The 25692-nt window shown below is 40.1% G+C and overlaps 1 long non-coding RNA gene across 2 annotated transcripts in view; it reads left to right on the top strand.

Moving 5' to 3' along the window:
• Positions 1-25692, top strand: part of LOC103351184 (uncharacterized) — a 286383-nt gene that overhangs the window by 26991 nt on the left and 233700 nt on the right. For both annotated transcript variants that reach the window (XR_011380785.1, XR_011380784.1), the window contains exon 2: positions 24439-24554. This is a non-coding gene — a long non-coding RNA (uncharacterized lncRNA). The remainder of the gene's footprint in view (positions 1-24438; positions 24555-25692) is intronic.

Raw genomic sequence — 25692 nt, 5'->3', positions numbered from 1 at the left:
TGTATGTTTTAATTGGAGAATTTAGTCCATTCACATTCAAGTTTAGTATTGATAAGTAATGACTTAGCCCTCCTAATTTTCTATAAATATCCTTATTGCTTGCTTTGGATTTCCTCTGTACTTTTACCAGGAGGTTTTTTGCCTTTGCATTCTTTCATGATAATGGCTCTTTTTTGTGTTTCTGTGTGTAACATAGCCTTAAGCACGTTTTGTAAGGCAATTTGTAAACAAAATTTCTGTTTATGGAAGATCTTTATTTCACCTTCATTCACAAGTAAGAGCTTTGTGCAGTGTAGTAGTCATGGTTGATAGTCTTAAGATTTGGACCATATCTCTCATTTCTCTCACCCTGTAGGGTTTCTAATGAGTAATCAACTGTGAGTCTAATGTGAGATCCTCTGAAATCTGATTTCTCTGGTGCACATTTATAATCTGTTCTTGGTTTTACTGTTGAAAGTTTGACTACATTGTGTCATGGTGATGATCTTTTCTGGGCCTATTTGGAGTTCTACGTGATTCCTGTACTTGGAAGTCCCCTTCTTCAAGATAGGGAAGTTTTCTGTTGTTAGTTCACTGAGTAGGTTTACTAATCCATTCTCTTTCCATAACATTAGGAACTACTAATACATGTATGTTGGTCATTTGTTAGTATCTCATAAATCTCAAACAATGTTCTTAGTTTATCTAATTTCTTTTTTTGATCTGACAGAGAGATTTCCAAAAATTTGTCTTGTTCGGATATTCTTTCTTCTGTGTCACCAAGTCTGTTAAGGCTTTCCATTGTAATTTTTATTTGACATGTTGAATTCTTCATTTGTAATATTTCAGTTTGATTTCTCTTCAGTATCTAAATCTCATAGGAAAGTTTTTCATCCATGTCTTCTATGGATTTCCTTAACTCATGAATTTGCTTCTCATTGTTTCTGAATTACCCTATGAGCATTCTTCAGGATTCCTTTTCAGGTATTTCATCAATCTCTTCATCTTCACATTCTAATATTGAAATGTGCTCCATTGGAGGAGTCATTTTGTCTTCCTTACTGTTTATAGAACTTATGTGTTTGTTTTTAGTCATTTGTGGAAATATGTGTGTTTTTTTCCTCTTCTGATGCATTTTGTCTTTGAACTATGCCTCAGTGGCTTAGTGGAGTGTCTGCTCTTTCAGTGAATACTTAGATGTGCTGGGTGTGTCCAGGGAGCTCTGGATAGTGCTCTAGGATGGTGCAGGAATCTAGGGTGACACCCAAGTTGAGTATAGTAGATCTCCTCTCTTGTCAGCAGTGCTGAGGATATGAGTGTCTGTTGACTTAGCACAACATCACCTCCTCTCTTCCAAGGTGATTGATGGGCAGAGTTAGCCCACAGTGGGTACAGCACCTATCCGGACTGGCACGTGAACTACACAATGGATCTCTGTAGTCCTCAGAGTGTGGATCCCTCTACAGTGACCCACTCCAGGCCATCAGAGAGCTCTGCATCTCTGATGCTAAACACAGTAATTTCCCAGAGAACCAGCTATGCCACAGAATTCCTACAGTCACAGCACATAAGACTCCCATAGTCATGGGATGCAGGTTGATCTGTTCCACCCTGCATTCCTGCCCCATCCACAGAGAGCAGAGGTGTTCCCAGAGCCAGCTGCCTGTGGGTGCTCACCCTGTCAGTTTGAGCCCTGGAGCCTATGATATGTTGAAAGGCTGGGGACACATGATGGTACTACATGGTACCCAGACCCTTGCCAACCCTCCCAGCCAGAATCAATCAGTGGTGAACATGGCTTCTTCCCTGTTTTAAGATTTCTTGGTCACAGGCATGTACAAGAGCTACCACAGCCTCTACTGGTGTCAGTGGAGCTTTCTCCCCACCAGTTGCCAGACATCTTAGTGGGGGTTGGAGACAAAGAAATGTGCTTTTCTTTAACTGGATTTGGTGTGTACCCTGCCTCTATCTAGGGCTCCAGGCTGGACTCAATGTAGTCCCCAAGACTGTCCCTCAGGCATTATCACCAGTGGCTCGGGCTGCTAACGTCTGTTACCTCGCTGTCCAAAGCTGGCATCTCCTCTAGCTTCCAGCAGCTGGGGTTGTGTGTTGTGTCTGTGCTTCTTGCTGCATGTCCTCACTTTGCATGCTGCTCCACCATGTTCCTCTTCCTTCAGTAGAATTTCTACTGCAAACTTCTGTCTAGCTCTCCCTTGGGAATGTACTTCCTCTACTTTTCTTCTGCTTTTTTTCCCTGTTCAAAAGCAGCACATAGTTTCCCTATTCAGCCATCTTGGAGTCCCCCCAAACTGTGTGTGTTAATGAACCAATTCTGTAGTTTGACGAAAGGTAAAAGCAGGGAAAACCCAGAGGAATAATGAATTTCTTTATAGGATTGGCCACACAGTATAGCACTGGGATGTTTTTGGAAGGATGAATTTAATTGCTTTGGGTCAAAAACAAAGATATAGGGCAAAGCGTAGTTAGATATCTCCTCTAAAATACATTACCAAAATTAAAATGAAAGAGAATTGGAGTCTATTCCCAAGTAGAGAAATAGGCAACATCTCTGAGATCATTGGACTTAGACGAGCAAGGATACAGATCTAAGGACTTCTGTATAGTCTTTGTTTTTTCTTTCTTTTTTTTTTTTTTAAAGATTTATTTGCTTGAAAGGCAGAGTTACAGAGAGGTATAGGCGTGGAGAGAGGGAGGCAGAGATTTTTAAGGTTTATTTATTTGAAAGTCAGAGAAAGAGAGGCAGAGAGAGTTCTTCCATCTGCTGGTTCACTCCCCAGTTGGCTGCATTGGCTGGAGCTGCACTGATCCAAAGCCAGGAGCTTCCTCTGGGTCCCCCACATGAGTGCAAGGGCTCAAGGACTTGGGTCATCTTCCACTGCTTTCCTAGAACATAGTGGAGAGCTGGATTAGAAGTGGAGCAGCTTGGACTTGAACTGGCATGCACATGGGATGTGCAGGCAGTGGCTTTACCCACTATGCTCAGTGCTGGACCCTGTATAGTCTCCTTCAAAGCCCCATGCATGAAATTTCTGTTCTGAGTTAGATTGATTTAGATGCCTACCAAAGTCTAGGTATAATAGGGAACATAAGCCTTGATATTTAAAACTTAACATGTTCATTTTTGCAAGGCCTAGGGTGGAGAAAAATTGGAATGTTTTTGTGAGATGTACTTCTCATGAGGGCTGGAGGACTTTCTGGGAGTGAGTGGTGTGTGCCAGTGTTCTAAGGCAGTGGTACCCAGAGAGGTGGACTGCTTGGTGCAGTATCACACAGATTGGGCCACATCTAATCAGTGGGCCAAAGTAGCATTTTCAGGAAATGAGCACTCATGAGACCTTTATCATGAGAATAATATTAGCTGTCATAGAGGAGCATTTTCTCTAGGCCAGGCATGATACTAGCCGCTGATTTATTAGCTGACCTTCTCTTAGTTATGTGAAATTAATATACCTTTTAGGGTATGAACCAAGGCTCTGAGATAGTTTTCCACTGAACTGTATTTGAAAAGAAATACTAATTGGTCATTGTTACAACACTGAGTGTTGTTTATTGATCACTTGCAATTTGGGGATTCAGAAGAACCCTGGAAGGTAAGATATGTTTCCATGTGCAACAGGAGGAAACTGAATTTCACAAAATGTAGTTACTTATTGTACGTTGTGCAGTTTTTAAGTGGTAGAATTAGAATTCAAACCCAGCCTTTCTTATTCCAAAGGTTCATGTGCTTGGTTTGGCAGGAGGGATTTAGGCAGAACTTGAGGATGTTGGATGTTGTCTTGATCGTCTTCTCCTTTATCCCTTTGAATTCCATCCTAGGGCTCTGCATACCCTAGGGCCTAATTTGTACCTAATTCTTATTCTCTGCTCTGTTTGTTAAGTAGTCTGTGCCAAACATAAAGTGAAAATTAATGTGATAAAATGATAGTTAATGTTACGACCAGTGTGTATGAATTTCTATTGCTAAGGAAAGGCTTGCTTCTGGAGTCCTGAGAGAGAGAAGTTAGAAAAGATTAGACAGTTGGACCCCATCTCATAATTTCTAGAGAATGCACATTTCCTGAGCGATCAGGTCCTTGGGAGGAACGTGGGTGGCTTTGGGTTTAACAAAGAAGAAATGCTCCTTGTTAGCGTTGGAAGCTGGTGACTGAAGCTGAAACGGAACTGTACTTGGATTCCTTGTGGTTGTGAAAGGACGTCTTAACCTTGCTGTTGTTGACATGGGACATGGTTTTTTGCTGTGGGGTTTGTGCTGTGCATTGAATATGCCTTGCAGCATTCATGGCCCTCACTCCACTAGAGGTTTGTAGGAGCCTCTCAGTTATTTTACACACATGTCAAACACAGAAATGTCTGCAGACATTGCCAAGTGTCAAACTGGGGACAAAAATCGCCCCTGTCTTAAAGCTGCCAAGTTTTGCTCCTGATGACGTTTACTGTCTGTTGTATTAGAAAAGTTGTCGTGCAGATTGTTCTGTGTGAAACGAGAACTGCCCTGTGGTAATCTATGTGTGCTCTTGCAACTAGGGCAGGTTTACTCTCCTGCATATAGTGGCGGTTAAAAGGAACTTTTAATTTAAAAGAGATAAGCCAAGAGGCTGAAAATGACAGACAGCTGGAAAAGAATCTTTTAATGAAAATCCAGCTGCCCAGAAAGGATCTATAGATGATTGCTTGTGGGGTGATTGTTTAGTTCCCCTGGATGGTATGCATAAAACTGGCAGAGAGTATTATTGACTGAAATTTCAGTTCTGCTAAAGTCCAAATAGAAATTATACTTTATATTTGGAATTTTGTTCTGAGGCTTTTGTTCAGAAGAGCTGCTGTCATCTACCACAGCCTGGCCCTGTCAGCTACATGGCAGCCTCCTTGGAACTGGCAGCTCCTGTGTTGCTTTCATCCTCGCAAGCCAGGCAGGGTGGACCTGGTTCAAGACTGTCCTTGTTAATGTCTTCTGGACATGAACCCTGGAGAAGTACAAAGAGCGAACCAGTTCCTTGTAACAGTTCAGTAATCAGTCAAGACCAGCAGCCTTCGGAATTGTGACAGCAGTTTTAAATATTGAGAATTCTTTTCTGTGTTAATACTTCTTTCAGGTAGCTCAGGATTTAAAAATGAATATTTTCTATTATAGAATAACTATATGCCAATTATAGAAACTGTAGAAAATTTATTCTGAAGAAAATAATTTTCTATGGTCGCATAATTAAGAGGTCATCTCCATTAGACTATTTCCTTCTAGGATTTTACCATGCATTTGACACCGATGGCATCATATTATGAAATATAACTTAGTATTCTGTTTAAAACTTTAAAACTTACCTTCATATCATGGGCTTGTTTCTCTGACATTTATAGTCCTTAAAACTTAGTTTTTAGAAGGCTGTGTTGAATTAATCATCATAGAGATTCTTTTACTATAGGTAATAAAAAATTTCAGCAGATCCTCTTTGTTACAGAAAGCAAATTGAAGCACAGTGGTGGAATGACTTTTCTTACATTTCATGTTAATTATTGATGCTAAGGAAAGAATTGAATTGGTGATATTGCATGATTGGGTTTATGTTTCAGGATGATCACTCTGGTGGTAGAGAGCAGGGTCACGCTGGGCAGAGAGATCAACCAGGGAGGAGGTGCAGTAACACAGATGGGAAATAATGAGGACCTAATTAAACAAGTTACTGCAGAGGGGGTGGAGGGGAAGATGGTTGATTAAAGGGTTAATGGGGTCCTGGTGGCCCCTCTTCCAGGCCAGCTCTCTGCTGTGGCCAGGGAGTGCAGTGGAGGATGGCCCAAGTACTTGGGCCCTGCACCCCGTGGGAGACCAGGAGAAGCACCTGGCTCCTGCCTTCGGATAGGCGCGGTGCGCCGGCCGCAGTGCGCCGGCCGTGGCGGCCATTGGAGGGTGAACCAATGGCAAAGGAAGACCTTTCTCTCTGTCTCTCTCTCTCACTGTCCACTCTGCCTGTCAAAAAGAGTTTATGGGGTGGTGGTGGCTCTGTGGTGCAGTGGTGCAGGGGGTTAACACCCTGGCCTGAAGTGCCAGCATCCCATATGGGCGCCGGTTTAAGACCTGGCTGCTCCACTTCCAATCCAGCTCTCTGCTATGGCCTGGGAAAGCAGTAAAAGATGGCCCAAGTTCTTGGGCCCCTGTACCCATGTGGGAGACCCGGAAGAACCTCTTGGCTCTTGGCTCCTGGCTCAGTTCCAGCTGTTATGGCCAATTGGGGAGTGAACCATTGGATGGAAGACCTCTCTCTCTCTTTCTAACTCTTTCAAATAAATAAATCTTAAAAAAAAGTAGGTGGAAGATTTTTTTAAAATAAGAATTAATAGGGGGTTTACCAGCATCATGAGCATTGGTTGGTGACTTATGTGGAAAATAAAGAAGGGGAAGAACCTAGGATATTCTCAGATACTGACCTAAACACTACTCCCCAAGATAGAGAGTAAAGGTGGGGCAGTTTAGGAAGAAAATGTTCAGTTCCAGTGTGGATACAGTTAAGTGGAAATTCCTGAAGGACAGGCAAAGGGAAATCTCTGTTGGGCAGTGTGTGAGAATAACGGTCTGAACTTTGGTAAGAGGAAAAGAGGAGGGAGGAGGGAAGTATCGGAAAGGAGGAAGAGGGAAGGGAAAAAAGAAGGCGGGGCGACAGCAAGCAAGCAAGAGAGGTGCCTTGCCTAGAGTGGCAGATCATCAAGGTAGTATCACAGAAGTAGATGAAGCCACCTGGGAAAGATTGCAGGATAAGAGGAGAGAGCCTCTCCTGAGTCTCATAAACTTGTCTTTTTCAGTCTCCTTTCTTCACTGAGATTCCCCCCCCCCCCATCCCCCAAAAAAGATGTTTCCTGATATCCTGTGCCCTCACAGCAGCTTTTGCCACGATTGGTAACTTTCTCTGCCTTCCTGCAACTCCATCCTCCTAGAATCTGTGGTTCGTCCTTCTCGCCAGCTGCTTTCATGACAATTCCTTTGTGTGTCATCCTGTAGAAGCAGGTTAGCAATCTTGAAGTAATCGCAGCAGACAGAGGCATTCTCGGCTGCTTCTCCCTTGACAGTTGTCTAATCTGAGCATCTTTCTGTGTTTCCATAACCTGTTCTTATTCCCCATACACCAGCTGAATTGAGGAAACAAACCAAGACTGAGTAGATTAGCCCTTTAAATTTATAATTGTTCACTCTCTATCCAGTATGGGTACAGTGAAACAACTACACATTAACATGTATGTAAGTATAACTTCATAATATATTTATCATTTAATCCCATTCATTTTCTTTTAAAATACCCTAAAAATAAAAACATACCTGCCAAATTGACTAGTGAGCAATGTGAAATTTAATAAACATTTTTAAGAATAAGGATTTTTACATCTTCAGGCTACATTTCCAGAAATTTCCATTGATGGCTTATTTCTTCCCGGTTTATCTATTTCTATTTGACCCTAAAGTCTTAGGTGTCCCTTTTACTTATAATCCAGCAATTGGCACTTCTGATTCACTCTTCTTCTGCCCCATCTCTGTCACTGCTTTTATTCAGAGTAATCTATCCTTCCCTTCCAAGATTTTATACCACCACCTATTAATACTTATCTTCAAGTAGTCCATAGCCATTATAAAAAAGAGGATGATTTTTTTAAAAGATTGACTTATTTGGCCGGCGCCGTGGCCCAATAGGCTAATCCTCTGCCTAGCGTCGCCGGCACACCGGGTTCTAGTCCCGGTCGGGGCGCCGGATTCTGTCCCGGTTGCCCCTCTTCCAGGCCAGCTCTCTGCTGTGGCCAGGGAGTGCAGTGGAGGATGGCCCAGGTGCTTGGGCCCTGCACCCCATGGGAGACCAGGAAAAGCACCTGGCTCCTGGCTCCTGCCATCGGATAGGCGCGGTGCGCCGGCCGCAGCGCGCCGGCCGCGGCGGCCATTGGAGGGTGAACCAACGGCAAAGGAAGACCTTTCTCTCTGTCTCTCTCTCTCACTGTCCACTCTGCCTGTCAAAAAAAAAAAAAAAAAAAAAAAAAAGATTGACTTATTTATTTGATTGGCAGAGTTAGCTCCTTTTTTTTTTTTTTTGGTCTCCTATCTTCTATCTGCTGGTTCACTTCCCAAATGGGCCAGGCCAAAGTTCCAAAGGAGTTAGGCGCTTCATCTGAGCCTTCCATATGGGTGCAGGGGTCCAAGTACATTGAACATCTTCTGCCTTCCCATGCACATTATCAGGGAATGAGATTGGAAGTCTAGCGGCCTGAACTCAGACAAGTGCCCATATGGGATGCTGATGTTGCAGGCAGTGGCTTGATCTGCTACACCACAATACTGGCCCCCAATGATTTTAATTGTTTTTATTTTTATTTAATTCTTTAAATAAAAAAAATTTTTAAAGGAATACAAATTTTATAAGTACTACTTTAGGAATATGGTTACTCTTCTCGCCATATCCACCCTCCCACCCATACTCCCACCCCTCATCTTCCTCTTCCCTCTCTCCTGCCAGTCCCATTCTCCATTAAGATTCATTTTTAATTAAATTTGTACACAGAAGACCAACTCTATACTAAGTAAAAATTTCGATAGTTTGCACATGTATGCACACACACACACACACATACACACAAAACAGAACTAGTTTTACAGTTAACTCTCATAATACAACTCATTGAGGACCGAGGTCCTGCGTGGGGAGTTAGTGCACAGTGACTCCTGTTAATTTTTTAGCTTTTATTTAATGAATATAAATTTCCAAAATACAGCTTATGGATTACAATGGCTTCCCCCCCATAACGTCCCTCCCACCCGCAACCCTCCCCTTTCCCACTCCCTCTCCCCTTCCATTCACATCAAGATTCATTTTCGATTCTCTTTATATACAGAAGATCAGTTTAGCATACATTAAGTAAAGATTTCAACAGTTTGCTCCCACACGGAAACATAAAGTGAAAAATACTGTTTGAGTACTAGTTAGAACATTAAATCTCAATGTACAGCACACTAAGGACAGAGATCCTACATGAGGAGTAAGTGCACAGTGACTCCTGTTGTTGACTTAACAAATTGACACTCTTGTTTATGGCCTCAGTAATCACCCTAGGCTCTTGTCATGAGCTGCCAAGGCTATGGAAGCCCCCTGAGTTCACCGACTCTGATCATATTTAGACAAGGCCATGGTCAAAGTGGAAGTTCTCTCCTCCCTTCAGAGAAAGGTACCTCCTTCTTTGATGACCTGTTCTTTCCACTGGGATCTCACTCGCAGAGATCTTTCATTTAGGTTTTTTTTTTTTTTGCCCTTGCCCTGAATGTTGATGAACAACTTAATATGTTATCCCTCTTAGTATTTTTTTTTTGTTTGTTCTACTTAATACTTTTGGTTGAATACTGTAATCAATACATAATTATTCTTAAGTGCTGAAACTTAACTGAAAAGTGATCACTGTTAAATGTAAGAGTGGGAATAAGAGAGGGAAGAGATGTGCAATTTGGGACATGCTCAAGCTGACTTACCTCAAAAGGTAGAGTTAGAAACATACCAGGGGATTCCAATTCAATCCCATCAAGGTGGCATGTACCAATGCCATCTCACTAGTCCAAGTGATCAATTTCTGTTCACAATTGATCATAATGATAGAACTAAGAACCAAAGGGATCACAGAAACAAGAATAGTGTCTGCAAATACTAGCTAATAGAATCAAAAAGGGAGAGAATGATCCAACATGGGAAGTGAGATACACAGCAGACCCATAGAATGGCAGATGTCCTAAACAGCACTCTGGCCTCAGAATCAGCCCTTAAGGCATGTGGATCCGGTTGAAAAGCCCATGAGAGTATTTCAGGCATGGAAAGCCAAGACACTCTGGGGAAAAAAAAAAAACCTAAATGAAAGATATCCGCGAGTGAGACTCCTGTTAATTTAACAATTGACACTCTTATGTCTTATATCAGTGATCACCTGAGGCTCTTGACATGAGCTGCCTAGGTTATGGAAGCCTTTTTGAGTCCACAAACTCTGTCAATATTTGAACAAGGCCACAAGCAAGTGGAAGTTCTGTCTTACTTTTAGAGAAAAGTATATCCTCCTTTGATGGCTACTTCTTTCTGCTGTGCCTCACTCAGAGATCCTTCATTTAAAACATTTTTTGCCACAGTGTCTTGGCTTTACATGCCTGAAATGCTCTCATGGGCTTTTCAGCCAGACCAGGAAACCTAAAGGGCTGATTCTGAGGCCAGAGTGTTAAAGTGGTTTTCACTCTGAGTCTGCTGTATAGGCTGCTTCCCATATTGGAACATTCTCTCCTTTTTAATTTTATTATTATTATTATTATTATTACCAGACACTTGATCCTATTTAAACGATCACTTTAACAGTTAATCATATCTATATTTCCACATTAACACTTAATATGATCACTTTAACAATTAAGATGGCATTTTTGCCACCAAGCTTAATGGGATTTGGAGTCCTATGACAAGTTTTTAAACCATACCCTTAGAAATAAGTCTGTAGGAATGTATGCAGAACTATGCAGCTTTACAGTTACAAACTTCCTCCTCCCTCTTATTCCCCCTCTTATTTTTTTTACTGAGTTCTAATTTCAATTGACTTTACTTAACAGAGTTAATCATGTGTATAAAGAATTTGGCAAATAATATGAAGAAAAAACAACAACAAAAAAAAACCTGTTCCTTGACAGTCAAGACAAGGTTGGCTGGTGCCGCGGCTCAATAGGCTAATCCTCCACCTAGCAGTGCCGGCACATCGGGTTCTAGTCCTGGTCGAGGTGCAGGATTCTGTCCCGGTTGCCCCTCTTCCAGGCCAGCTCTCTGCTGTGGCCAGGGAGTGCAGTGGAGGATGGCCCAAGTGCTTGGGCCCTGCACCCCATGGGAGACCAGGAGAAGCACCTGGCTCCTGCCTTCAGATCAGCGCGGTGTGCCGGCCGTGGCGGCCATTGAAGGGTGAACCAATGGCAAAGGGAAGACCTTTCTCTCTCTCTCTCTCTCTCTCTCTCTCTCTCACTATCCACTCTGCCTGTCAAAAAAAAAAAAAAAAAAAAGGGCAGCTCAAGTCATCCCTTCTTGAAGTGTCAATTTCACTTATACAGATCTTGTTTTAGGTACTCTATTCTCACAGATCAGGGAGAACATATGGTATTTGTCTCTTTGAGATTGGCTTATTTCATTAAGTACGATATTTCCCAGATTCATTCATTTTGTTAGGAATGACAGGATTTTTTTAACTGCTCTGTAGTATTCCATAGTGTACATGTCCCATAATTTCTTCATTCAGTCTTCAGTTGTTGGGTATTTAGGTTGATTCCATGTCTTAGCTCTTGTGAACTGAGCTGCAATAAACATGGAGGTGCAGATAACTCTTTTGTTTACTGATTTCATTTCCCTTGGGTAAATTCCCAGGAGCGAGGTGGCTGGGTCTTATTATAGGTTTATATTCAGATTTTTGAGGTATCTCCATACCATCTTCCATAGTGGTTTTACTGGTTTACATTCCCACTAACAGTGGATTAAGGTATATTTTCCCTCACATTCTCGCCAGCACTTGTTTGTTGATTTCTGTATGAAAGCCATTCTAACTGGAGTGAGTTGAAACCTCATTGTGGTTTTGATTTGCATTTCCATGACAACTAGTGAGCCTGAGCATTTTTTCATGTGTCTGTTGGCCATTTGGATTTCCTCTTTTGAAAAATGTCTAAGTCCTTTGCCCATCTCTTAACTGGGTTATTTTGTTGTAGATTTTCATGATCTCTTTGTAGATTCTGGTTATTAATCCTTTATCAGTTGCTTGGTTTGCAAATAATTTTTCCCATTCTGTTGGTTGCCTCTTTACTTTCATGTTTGTTTTCCATACAGAAACTTCTCAGTGCATTCCCATTTGTTAGTTTTGTTTTTGACTGCCTGTGCCTCTGGGGTCTTCTCCAAGAACTCTTTGCCTATGCCAAAGTCTTGCAGGGTTTTCCCCAATGTTCTCAATTTGATGGTGTTGGATCATATATTTAGATCTTTAATCCATGTTGAGTGTATTTTTGTGGAAAGTGTAAGGTAGGGCTCTTGCTTCATAATTCAGCATGTGGAAATCCAGTTTTCCCAGCACCATTTGTTGAAGAGACTATCCCTGCTCCAGGGATTGGTTTTAGCTCCTTGGTCAAATATAAGTTGGTTGTAGATGTTTGGATTGATTTATGGTGTTTCTGTTCTTTCCCATTGGCCTATCCACCTATTTGTGTACCAGTACCAGGCTGTTTTAATTATAACTGCCCTGTTATATGTCTTGAAATCTGGTATTGTCATGCCTCCAGCTTTGTTTTTGTTGTATAATATTGCTGTAGCTATTTGAGGTCTCCCATGCTTCCATATAAATTTCAGCATCACTTTTTCTAGATTTGAGAAGAATGTCTTTGGTATTTTGATTGGTATTGCATTGAATCTGTAAATTGCTTTTGGAGAATGGACATTTTGATATTGATCCAATCAATGAACATGAAAGATTTTTCCATTTTTTGTATTTTCTGTTTCTTTAAAGTTTTATAATTCTCAGCGTAGAGATTTTTGACATTATTGGTTAAATTTATTCCAAGGTATTTAATTTTTTGAGCTATTTTTTAAAGATTTATTTTATTTATTTGAAAGACAGTTACAGAGAGGTAGAGAGAGAGATCTTCCATCCTCTGGTTCACTTCCCAGATGGCCGCAATGGCCGGAGCTGTGCCGATCCAAAGCCAGGAGCTTCTTCTGGGTCTCCCAAGTGGATGCAGGGACCCAAGGACTTGGGCTGTCCTCCACTACTATCCTAGGCCATAGCAGAGAGCTGGATCAGAAGAGAAGCAGCTGGGATTAGAACCGGCGCCTATATGGGATGCCCTTTGATTTTCTTGCCTAATGCTCTGGCTAAAACTTCCACTACTGTATTGAATAGCAATAGTGAGCATGGGCATCCCTGTCTGGTACCAAATCTCAGTGGGAATACTTCAAAGTTTTCCCACATTCAATATGATGCTGGCCATGGGTTTGTCATAAATTGCCTTGATTGTATTGAGGAATGTTCCTTCTAAACCCAATTAGTTTAGCATTTTCATCATGAAAGGGTGTTGTAGTTTATCAAAGGCTTTCTCTGTGTCTATTGAGATAATCATATGGTTTTTGTTCATCAATTTGTTAATGTGATGCATGACATTGATTTTGCAAATGTTGAACCATCCCTGCATACCAGGAATAAATCCCACTTGGTGCAGGTGAATGATCTTTCTGATGTGTTGTTGGATTCAATTGGCCAGAATTTTGTTGAGGATTTTTACATCTATGTTCATCAGGGAAATTGGTCTATAATTCTTTCTGTTTTGTATTTTTTCAGGTTTATGAATTAAGGTGATGCTGGCTTCGTAGAAAGAATTTGGGAGGATTCCTTCTTTCAATTGTTTTTAATAGCTTAAGAAGAATTGGAGTTTTTCTTTTTTTTTTTTTAAAGATTTTAATTTATTTTAAAGTAAGAGTTACACAGGAGAGAGGGAGAACGGGAGAACTGGAGAGAGAGAGATCAGTCTTCCATTCGATGGTTCACTCCCCAGTTGGCTGCAACAGCTGGAGCTGCACTAATCCGAAGCCAGGAGCTTCCTCCGGGTCTCCCACACGTGTGCAGGGGCCCAAGGACTTGGGCCATCTTCCACTGATTTCCCAGGCCACAGCAGAGAGCTGGATGGGAAGTGGAGCAGCCGGGTCTCGAACTGGCACCCATATAGGTTGCCAGGGCGTTAATCCACTGTGCCACAGCGTAGGCCCCCAGAGTTTTTCTTTAAGTGTTTGATAGAAATCAGCGGTGAAGCCATCCATTTCTAGATTTTTCTTTGCTGTGAGGGCCTTTATTACTTACTAAATTTCCATGTTGGTTATGGGTCTGTTTAGGTTTTCTGTGTCTCTAGTTCTCCAAAGTTAGGAGACTTAATTGGTTCATGACTGCTGTATTTTGGGGGAATTATTTGAGTAGGTGCTTAATGAATGTTTATTAAATAACCAAATGAAATAACTTGTAGCTTCAGGAAATCTTTAACTCCAAAGAGCAGTAATGTTACATATGCTTAGTTTTAAAGGAGCCCTTTAAAAATCCTGCATTTTCAAACTGAGAGCCAGATCCCACCAGTGCTGAAGGCTCATTTGATGAGTCAGACACCTTCTGAAATCTGGGCCAAGCCTTGCAAGTTAATGATAGAATGTTTAATATGTTACTAAATAAATATGCTAGGTGGCATCTCCAGAGTCATTGGAGTGGTAATATTTCTGTGGTGGTTCACTGATTCTGGGTCCTGGTGACTCGTCTCCCCTTGTTGTCTCATCTCCAACCTGCCATTTCTGGGTCTAATTTTAAAGTTAAGCTCTATTTCTTCCTTCTCTCTCTTCATGTAACTCACCAGCCCCTTTCTTGGCATCAGGCTTTTAAACTCTGCATTTCAAATGGAGTCTTAAATTCTTCCTATAAATCAGAAGGGGTATCTGCCATTTGCTAAGCAGGTGATTTAAGAGGATATATAATTATGCCAGACCCTTAGGCAGCTCATTATATATTTAAGCTTATTGCTTCAGGAATACTTCATAAAAAGCAAACCCACAAATTCTAGCAACATACTGAAGTGACTACATTGAGTGTAGATTTTGCAATGTTCAAATTCTCACTGTGGCAAAGTGATTTGTGAAAGCAGGTAGCAGGAAGAGCTTTTCATAAATATTTGTCCAGTGAACACATGAATAAAAATATTGTGATATCTTCAATTTAGGTGGTAGACTTACTTGTTTCCTTCCCACCTTGATTCTCTTTTCTGTCTACAGTGAAATTAATGATTTATTGAACAATGTTCTTAATATTTATTACATATTTTATTCTGGGTTTAATACAGGGTCAGGTGTATTAGGTATAGGGTTAAGAGGTACAGACAAAACTGTAGAACAATGTATTTGTGCAAAAGATTAGAAAATTATTCAAATATTAAGTACCTCCCATGTGTTATGCAGTGTTTTAGATAATGGCAATGCATTTTGACAAATTGCATTCTTCTGGAGAGAGCTAGACGTTAAACACATTGGTAAATTGGATGGCGTATCATGTGATAGTATTTTGGGGTTAAAAAAAGGGAAGTATAGGGTGTCCAGGGACTAATGTCTATAATTTTAAATAGTTGGTCTAGGGAAGGAACAGAGGTGATTTTTTTTTTTTTGGATGAAGACTTCAGGGGAAGCATACATGATATGTAAACCACAGTTATAGTTAGAAAATAGTTATAGTTAGGCAAATTACCTCTCTAAACTTGAAGTTAATTTTACAATGAACATACATCTTAAATAATACTCTTGAAATGTTGATCTGTACTATCAAGTAAGCCTGCTTAATGGTATATTAGAATGATCTGCTAGGCCTTTCCTTCCTGTTCTTAGATCTGGTTGAGGTGAGTGTCTGGTTAAGCAGATGGACTCTTAATAAGCTTGAATCCTGTTGTGGCACAGGAATCTTCATCTTGGCAGGGTTGGATGTGTCACAAGGTGAGTCATGGAGCTGGGGAGGCAGATGGCACCTGTCTCTCACTGTGGTTGGATTAGACAGCATCCTGTGGACAGACGGGGAAGGGCAGGCAGACAGTGTAGGTAGGTGGTAAGAAACCAATCACCCAGAGAACTTTCGTGGAGACTCTTCTTTTATGGCAGGAAGCTGGAAGGTTTTTGACCTCATATTTCTTCTTCCATCGTAATGAGGATCCCCAGAGTTTTAAACCCTATGAAACATGCTGTTGAGAGGCACCTTTTGCAAAATCGTTTCTCCAAAGAAGAAATCTTCGGCTCTGCATGAATGGCTCAGATGTGACTTTACAATGACTTTATAAACTTCTGCTCAATTCTGCTCTTTTTTGTGAGAGAAAAGGCAAGTCTTGTTGACTATGGGATTCAGATACAATTTCCTCAAATGTTACCCAAAGGTGCTGTCTGTCCTTCAGCGTATGGGACGTGATGTTATCTCTGAAGATGGGGCTAGCTAAGGGAATTGATATTCTAAGGAGGAAATGTTAATGCTGTTTATTCTTGCTACTTATATATGATTGACAAATAATTTATATTCATTCCAAGTTAGTCATAGGATCCTGTCATTTGCATGAAACTCAAATGGTGCACCTAGAAGTCAAGATTTTCTTTCTTCACAAAATGTGAGGAAAGGTTGTATCTAATTAGGAGCACTGTTGCTGGAAGAAAATATGGCTGTTATGTAATCACTCATGCCCAAAATTGCAAGAATATAAAAGGGGGAGAAATCAACTCTATCAAACATTTTCTTTGTGTGCTTCACATAAATGATCATTTGTTTAAACTTCACAAAAACTCCATGAGTAAGTCATTATTCCCAGTTGAGAGTTTAAGGAACTTGCCTAAGGTCAAACAACCAAGAAAGAGGTGAAGCCTGAATCCAAACAACTTCTTACTGTTATCCTCTCTCTCCTTGGATTGTAGTTTCTGACTTACTGATTAATTCCCGTAGTCAGTTGTTTTATATGTTTTGTTGCCTCTTTGGTAGACAATAAGTATTATGTGCCAATAATTGATTTAAAATATAGTGTAAGTAATAGTATTAGTTTTCTTTTAGTTATTTTGTGATGTGTAAAATTAGTCCCAGTTGGCTGAAAATGATGTGTTAATGTAGGAATATAAGGAATGTACTACTCTTGTGAGGGATGTTTATAATGGGGGAGGTTATGCATGTATGAGAACAGGTGGTATAATGAAAATCTGTCACTTTCTGTAAGATTTACTAGGACCCTAACACTGTTCCAAGAAATCATGTCTTAGAAATTATCCCCAAACTTGGTTACTCCAAAACATAGAAGACGATAAATATCTATCTCACTTGGTTTCTGAGAGTTGTAAATCTGCAATTTAGTTGGGAGATTCTGGTTGAGTCATTGTAAAGATGGCATTCAAGCTATTCACTGGGTTTTCTTTCTTGGAGGGCTTGTAGGGGGCTGGAGGAACCTACTTGCATGGTGGGTGTAATCAAGAGGTCCCATTCCTGACCATATAAGCATCTCCCTAGAGTTACTCATGACATAGCTGCTGGCTTCCCCTAGACTAACCTTGGCATCGAGTACCGGCAAATTGACTCAGTGACCAAAATAATGCAACAATAGTTGATAAATCCAGCATCTTTCTATTCTTAAGTAATTTTTCTATTCAGCTGTAGTAATTTTTATCTTTATTGTCTGAGTTGAAATGGCAAAAATATATGTGTAGGCAGTGCAAGCACTCTACTACTTACACTGTATGCATTTAGTTTTATACTTAAATTCCCAGTGAATGAACACTTTTTTTTTTTTGAGTTGCACCTCCATCTTCCTAGAAAAACCCAGACCCTAAAAGTCCAGCTATGTCACAGTGATGGATTCTGCAGCTTCTCCCTTTCCATTTGCTCAAGTACAAGTTTGTATACCTAAATTCTTATGAAATGTGTGTCATTATCTCAATAACATAGCATTTTGGAGTTCTCTTGTCAGTATCTTATAAATCTTCTTGATCTCGCGTTCAAAGTAGCCTCCAGAAGTTAACATTGCTAATCTTTTTGGCTTACCATAGCTCAAAGTTCAGCAGAATCTTTGAGGGTAGGGAAATATTTATTAAAAAATGCAGATTTAAAAAAAAACCAGATTTCTAGGGTGGGCATTATATCACAGAGGATTAAACCATCACTGGGGATGCCTGAATCCCATGCTGGAGTACTGGTTTCATTTAGGTTACTCCACTTCGAATCCAGCTTCCTGCTAATGAATCTGGGAAGGCAGAGGATGATGGCCAGTTATGTGGATCCCCGCCATTCATGTAGAATACCCAGATGGAGTTTCTGGCTCCTGGCTTTGGCTTGGCCCAGCTCTGCTTGTTGCAGGCATTTGGGGAGTGAGCAACAGATGGAAGACTTCTCTGCCTCTCTGTGTGTCTTTCTTTCCCTCTCTGTCAATCTGTCTTTCAAATAAGTAAAAGCAGATACTTCTGAATCGGAATCTCTGGAACTGGAGGCAAGAATATACCTTGGGATTTTAATTAAAAAGTAGCTTTATTAAAATATAATTCTCATGCCATAAAAGTTACTCTTCTAAAATACTGAATCACTGCTTTGCAGTACATTCTTAAAATTGTGCAACCATCACCAGTAACTAATTTCAAATGTTTCGTCACTCCCAAAAGAAACCCTGAACCCATTAGTAGTCGTGCCATACTCCCTCTCTACCAGCTCCTGGCAAAAACTGATCTAATTTCTGTTTTCATTGATTTGTTTATTATTCCATTTGTATGAAATATCAAGAATATAGTAAATGCCTTTGGTACTGACTTCTTTCACTTGCTGTACTAATTTGATGACGCATGCATGCTGTTGCATAAATAAGTACTTCATGCCTTTTTATTATATAATAAGAATCCACCATATGGATATAACATATTTAGTACCCCAGTTGATGGACTTTTGGACTGCTGCGACTTTGGGCTATATGAGTAATGATGCTATGAATATTCATTTGTTGATATTGTGTGGACATACGCTTTGAATTCTTTTGGCTGTTAAGTCTGAGTTGAATTATATTTGTGTACTAGTTATAGCATTAATTCATGTTGTACAACCCAATAAGGACAGAGATCCTACATGGGGAGTAAGTGCACAGTGACTCCTGTTGTTGACTTAACAAATTGACACTCTAGTTTATGGCGTCAGTAATCACCCTAGGATCTAGTCATGAGTTGCCAAGGCTATGGAAGCCTTTTGAGTTTGCCGATTCTGATCATATTTAGACAAGGTCATAGTCAAACTCAAGTTCTCTCCTCCCTTCAGAGAAAGGTACCTCCTTCTTTGAAAGCAGTTCTTTCCACTGGGATCTCACTCATAGAGATCTTTCATTTAGGTTTTTTTTTTTTTCAGAGTGTCTTGGATTTCCATGCCTAAAATACTCTCATGGGCTCTTCAGCCAGATCCGAATGCCTTAAGGGCTAATTCTGAGGCAGAGTGTTGTTTAGGACAACTGCCATTCTATGAGTCTGCTGTGTATCTTGCTTCCCATGTTGGAGCAGACGCTAGTCTTGTTTATGTGATCCCTTTGACTCTTAGACCTATCAATATGATCAATTGTGAATTGAAACTGATCACTTGGACTGGTGGGTACATGCCACCTTGATGGGATTGAATTGGAATCCCCTGGCACGTGTCTAACACTACCATTTTGGGCAAGTCATCTCGAGCATGTTCCAAATTGTACATCTCTTCCCTCTCTTATTCCCACTCTTATATTTAACAGAGATCACTTTTCAGTTAAATATAAACACCTAAGAATAATTGTGTATTAATTACAGAGTTCAACAAATAGTATTAAGTAGGACAAAAAATACTAAAAGGGATAAAGTATGAAGTTGTTCAACAGTCTGGACAAGGGCTGATCAAGTCACTGTTTCTCATAGTGTCCATTTCACTTCAACAGGTTTCCTTTTTGGTGCTCAGTTGTCACCGATCAGGGAGAACATATGATATTTGTCCCTCTGGGACTGGATTATTTCACTCAGCATGATGTGTTCCAGATTCCTCCATTTTGTTGCAAAAGACCGGATTTCTTTGTGTACTGCTGTATAGTATTCTATAGAGTACATATCCCATAATTTCTTTATCCAGTCTACTGTTGATGGGCATTTGGGTTGGTTCCAGGTCTTAGCTATTGTGAATTGAGCTGCAATAAACATTAGGGTGCAGATAGCTCTTTTATTTGCCAATTTAATTTCCTTTGGGTAAATTCCAAGGGGTGGGATTGTTGGGTTGTATGTTAGGGTTATCTTCAGGTTTCTGAGGAATCTCCAGACTGACTTCCATAGTGGCTTGACCAGTTTGCATTCCCACCAACAGTGGGTTAGTGTCCCTTTTCCCCCACATCCTTGCCAGCATTTGTTGTTGGTAGATTTCTGTATGTAAGCCATTCTAACCGGGGTGAGGTGAAACCTCATTGTTGTTTTCATTTGCATTTCCCTGATTATTAGTGATCCTGAACATTTTTTCATGTGCCTGTTGGCCATTTGAATTTCCTCTTTTGAAAAATGTCTATTGAGGTCCTTGGCCCATCTCTTAAGTGGGTTGTTTGTTTTGTTGTTGTAGAGTTTCTTGATCTCTTTGTAGATTCTGGTTATTAATCCTTTATCTGTTGCATAGTTTGCAAATATTTTTTCCCATTCTGTCGGTTGCCTCTTCACTCTCCTGACTGTTTCTATTGCAGTACAGAAACTTCTCAATTTGATGCAATCCCAATTGTTAATTTTGTCTTTGACTGCCTGTTTTTCCAGGGTCTTTTCCCAGAATTCTTTGCCTGTGCCTATATCTTGTAGGGTTTCTCCGATGCTCTCTAGTAATTTGATGGTGTCGGGTCGTAGATTTAAGTCTTTAATCCATGTTGAGTGAATTTTGGTGTAAGGTGGAAGGTAGGGGTCTTGCTTCATGCTTCTGCATGTGGAGATCCAATTTTCCCAGGACTATTTATTGAATAGACTGTCCTTACTCCAGGAATTGGTTTTAGATTCTTGATCAAATATAAGTTGGCTGTAGATGTTTGGATTGATTTCTGGTGTTTCTACTGTGTTCCATTGGTCTATCCATCTGTTTCTGTACCAGTACCATGCTGTTGTGATTATAAGTGCCCTGTAGTATGTCCTGAAATCTGGTATTGTGATGGCTACGGCTTTGTTTTTTGTTGTACCAGATTGTATTAGCTATTTGAGGTCTCCTGTGTCTCCATATGAATTTCAGCATCATATTTCCCAGATCTGAGAAGAATTTCTTTGGTATTTTGGTATCGCATTGAATCTATAAATTGCTTTTGGGAGAATGGACATTTTGATGATGTTGATTCTTGCAATCCATGAGCATGGAAGATTTTTCCATTTTTTGGTATCCTCTTCTATTTCTTTCTTTAAGATTTTGTAATTCTCATTGTAGAGATCTTTAACATCCTTGGTTAATTTTATTCCAAGGTATTTGATTGTTTTTGTGGCTATTGTGAATGTGATTGATCTTAGCAATTCTTTCTCAGCTATGGCATTGCCTGTGTATACAAAGGCTGTTGATTTTTGTGCATTGATTTTATATCCTGCTACTTTGCCAAACTCTTCTATGAGTTCCAATAGTCTCTTAGTAGAGTTCATTGGATCCTGTAAATAAAGAATCCTATCACTGCAAAGAGGGATAGTTTGAGTTCTTCCTTCCTAATTTGTATTCTTTTAATTTCTTTTTCTTGGCTAATGGCTCTGGCTAAAACTTCTAGGCCTATATTGAATAGCAGTGGTGAGAGTGGGCATTCCTGTCTGGTACCAGATCTTGGTGGAAATGCTTCCAACTTTTCCCCATTCAATAGGGTGCTGGCCATGGGTTTTTCGTAAATTGCTTTGATTGTATTAAGGTATGTTCCTTCTATAACCTAGTTTGCTTAGAGTTCTCATCATGAAAGGGTGTTGTATTTTATCGAATGCTTTCTCTGCATCTATTGAGATAACCATATGGTTTTTCTTCTGCAATCTGTTAATATGGTGTGTCACATTGATTGATTTGCGAATGTTGAACCATCCCTGTATACCAAGGATGAATCCCATTTGGTCTGGGTGGATGATCTTTCTGATGTGCTGTTGCATTCTATTGGCCAGAATTTTATTGGATTTTTACATCTATGTTCATCAGGCAAATTGGTCTGTAATTTCTGATGACTCTCTTTATTTCTGTGGTGTCTGTTGTTACATTTCCTTTTTCATCTCTGATTTTATTGATTTGGGTCTTTTTTTAGTTAGTTGGGCCAATGATGTGTCAATTTTTTTTTTCAAAAGAATCAGCTCTTCGTTTTGCTGATCTTTTGTAATGTTTTTTTTTTTTAATTCAATTCTGTTGATTTCTTCTCGAATTTTAATTATTTCTCTTCTCTTACTAGTTTTGGGTGTGGTTCGCTGCACTTTTTCTAGTTCCTTGAGATGCATTGAAAGTCACTTATTTGGTGTCTTTCCAATTTCTTGATGTAGGTACCTATTGCTATAAACTTTCCTCTTAACCCTGCTTTTGCTGTATCCCATAAGTTTTGATATGTTGTGTTCTCATCCTCACCTACTACCAGAAAGTTTTTGATTTCTCTTTTGATTTCTTCTATGACCCAGTGTTCATTCAGGAGCATGTTGTTCAGTCTCCATGTGTTTGCATATGCTCTATGGATTCCTGAGTTGCTAATTTACAGCTTCATTCCACTGTGGTCTGAGAAGCTGCATGGTATGATTCCAGTTCTTTTGAATTTGCTGAGACTTGCTTTATGGCCTAGTATGTGGTCAATCCTAGAGCAAGTTCCATGTACTGCTGAGAAGAATGTGTGTTCTTTAAGTGTAGGATGAAAAGTTCTGTAGATATCTGTTAGATCCATTTGGGCTATAGTGTCGATTAAATCTGCTGTTTCCTTGTTGATCTTCTGTCCTGTTGATCTGTCTATTGTTGAAAGTGGAGTCTTGAAGTCCCCCAATACTGTTGTATTGGAGTCTAAGTCCCCCTTTAAGTCCCTTAACATATCTTTTAAATAAACCGGTACCCTGTAATTAGGTGTAATTATACATTTATAATAGTTACATCTTCCTGTTGAATTGATCCCTTAATCATTATATAGTGCCCCTCTTTGTATCTCTTAACAGTTTTTGTGTTAAAGTTTATTTTGTCTGATATTAAGATGGCTACACCTGCTCTTTTTTGGTTTCTGATGGCATGGAATATCTTTTTCCAACCTTCTTACAATGCAATAAGTTCAGTTTGAAATTTTAGAGAAGGTATTAAAAACATGTAAAAATCTTGGCCATTTCTATACATTTGTATTTTATGTGTTATTTTTTAAAGATTTATTTATTTGAAAGAATTCCACAGGGAGGAGGAGAGGCAGAGAGGGAGAGTGAGATCTTCCATCTGCTGGTTCACTCCCCATTTGGCTGCAGTGGTGGGAGGTGTGCCAATCCGAAACCAGGAGCTTCCTCCAGTTCTCCTATATGGGTGCAGGGGCCTGAGGACCTGAGCTATCTTCTGCTTTCCCTGGCCATAGCAGAGAGCCGGAATTGAAGTGGAACAATGGGGACTTGAACCCGTGCCCACATGGGATGCTGGCACTGCAGGTGGTGGCCTCTCCCGCTATGCCACATCACCGGCCCCTGTTGTTACTTCTTATTCCTGCTACTTGGGATGAAAATGCGTAGTAATGGGAGGATGTTACATCATTGCCTTTTAGAACTCAGCTCAACAATCTTAGTGAAGTTTTTGCAGTATCACAGAAGGGCACTGCTCTTTCAGCAAAATGTGACCTTTTTGTTAGAATGTATTTTAGTGATCACGGTTTGTCTGTTAGATAGTTATTGGTATTAACTGAAATGACTTAGCTTTTTTTGGGGGGGGGTAGAAATTACAGTGGAACAAACATTCTGGCCTGAGGCCTGATGCATGTTGGAATAGTTGGATTTCTATTCTTTTCTGTTGAAGGATTCTTCATTTGTCCACCATTGAGGCTGTAGGGGCGAGCACCTCCTCCTCTCCCTCCTTTGGAATCCAGGATAGTTTACAACCCAAGCTCCCCATCTTCCTGTGAGGAAGCCCATGCTCTTAGGAAAAGTTGTGTTTGAGGGACTGAAGGCACATCCAAGGGGAAGATACATAACAGGCAGCTGGATACATGGATGACACATGTTCAACAATGTTGGACAATGAAAACAACGTATTAACTCAATTTTCTTCTGTTCAGTAGCAAAATATTTGTGAAAATGATACCATAAAATATAAAATATAGATGTAACCATATAGATTTGGACACAATGGCCTAGTAGTATGTAATGAAAGTGCTAACATCAATCTAAATTAGAGTTATCATAGTGGTTTATTTATAAGGAAGGATTGTTAACATTTCATCAGTCAGCATTGAAGATCTCTTTTTATTAGATTTGTATTTAACAATGATTAAGTATCATGATGTGCTGGCACAGGGCTCAGAAATTGTTCCTCTCCAGTGATCTTATAATCTTGCCTTATGCACATGAATTTTCTTCTTTATTTCTTTAGTATGGACTGTGAAACAGTTTGCATTATTACTGCTCATAAATTTTTCCCTGATGAGATTAGTTTTATAGGTGTAGGATCAATAATACTTGAACACATTTGCAACTGTGTACTGCCCAGTATTGCTTGTTAATGGCTTTAAGAGAATCAGTGCATTTTGCTAGAAGCAAAGATAATGAGCCATTGATTATCCCTGCACAGCACAATTTACGGCCTATTTTATTTTTAATGCAACGTTAAATTAATTTGTAAAAGATCAGAAGCATTGCTTTATTTCCAAGCTGTGATTAAACAGTTATTGAACTTTTCATGGGGAACATTAATCAATTCTCATCTCTTATCTTCTAGAATGCTTTGGAAATACAGACAAATAACTTGTGATCACCTATACTTCGTGTGAGGCAGCAAACCTGGAGGAGAAAGCATCCTTATGGGGCTGAGCTCTCCATGACGTAATGTGTCAGGTAGGGTCATAGTCCATGATATCTTTCTCAAGTTCAAGTTATGAATATATTCTGGATGATTAAGTAGGACTAGAAATTTTGCTAGTTTTGTGTGAAAGCACCTTGATGATTAGAGATGTGTAGAATACAAGGTATGCATAAATAAAAATTTTGCTTTGGTCAGGTGTATAATTTATGTTCACTTAGCCCTATATTCTTTTTTTTTTTTTTTTTTTTTTTTTGGACAGGCAAAGTGGATAGTGAGAGAGAGAGACAGAAAGGTCTTCCTTTTGCCGTTGGTTCACCCTCCAATGGCTGCCAGGTTGGTGCACTGCGGCCGGCGCACCGCGCTGATCCGATGGCAGGAGCCAGGTGCTTCTCCTGGTCTCCCATGGGGTGCAGGGCCCAAGCACTTGGGCCATCCTCCACTGCACTCCCCAGCCACAGCAGAGAGCTGGCCTGGAAGAGGGGCAACCGGGACAGAATCTGGCGCCCCGACCGGGACTAGAACCAGGTGTGCCAGCGCCGCAAGGCGGAGGATTAGCCTAGTGAGCCTCGGCGCTGGCCAGCCCTATATTCTGAATAACTTTTTTGAGTAAAACTTTAATATAACTTTAGAAAAATTAGCCAGCTCATAAATATTCTTCTTTATTACTTCATAGAAATCTTTATTAACCAAGGCTGGCTGTATTAGATATGCATTGTACATAAGGAATAACGTCATTCTGGCAGAGTGCCCAGAATACTCTTCAGACAACAGTTTGACTTCAGAAGAAAAAGACTGATTTATATTCTCAATAAAGTAATTCTTAGTATAAATGAGGCAGAAATCATGAGAAAATGAGATGAACAGAGTGGAAGAAGGTGCCTCATAGAGTAAAATGTTATGATCTTTGATTAGGTAGTAATAGAATGCTAACATGGGGAAGACAAGGCTCTGACGTGGGAGCCTCTATAATTACAGTGAGAAAGAAATTTATAAGGGGCTAAAAACAATAAGTAGACTTTATCCATCAAGAGAAAGGCAAGTTCTGAAATTAATAGAGAATAGAAACGGTATTGGAGGGATTAGAAGGTTTAAATAGAACTTAGTATTCAAAGGGTGGGTAGAGTTGATCAGGCAAGCAGTTGGCTTAGGGGCTTAGAAAGAGACATTTGG

This window comes from Oryctolagus cuniculus, chromosome 12 (assembly GCF_964237555.1).
Source record: "Oryctolagus cuniculus chromosome 12, mOryCun1.1, whole genome shotgun sequence".
Taxonomy (NCBI): domain Eukaryota; kingdom Metazoa; phylum Chordata; class Mammalia; order Lagomorpha; family Leporidae; genus Oryctolagus; species Oryctolagus cuniculus.
This window is presented reverse-complemented; position numbering and strand designations above follow the sequence as displayed.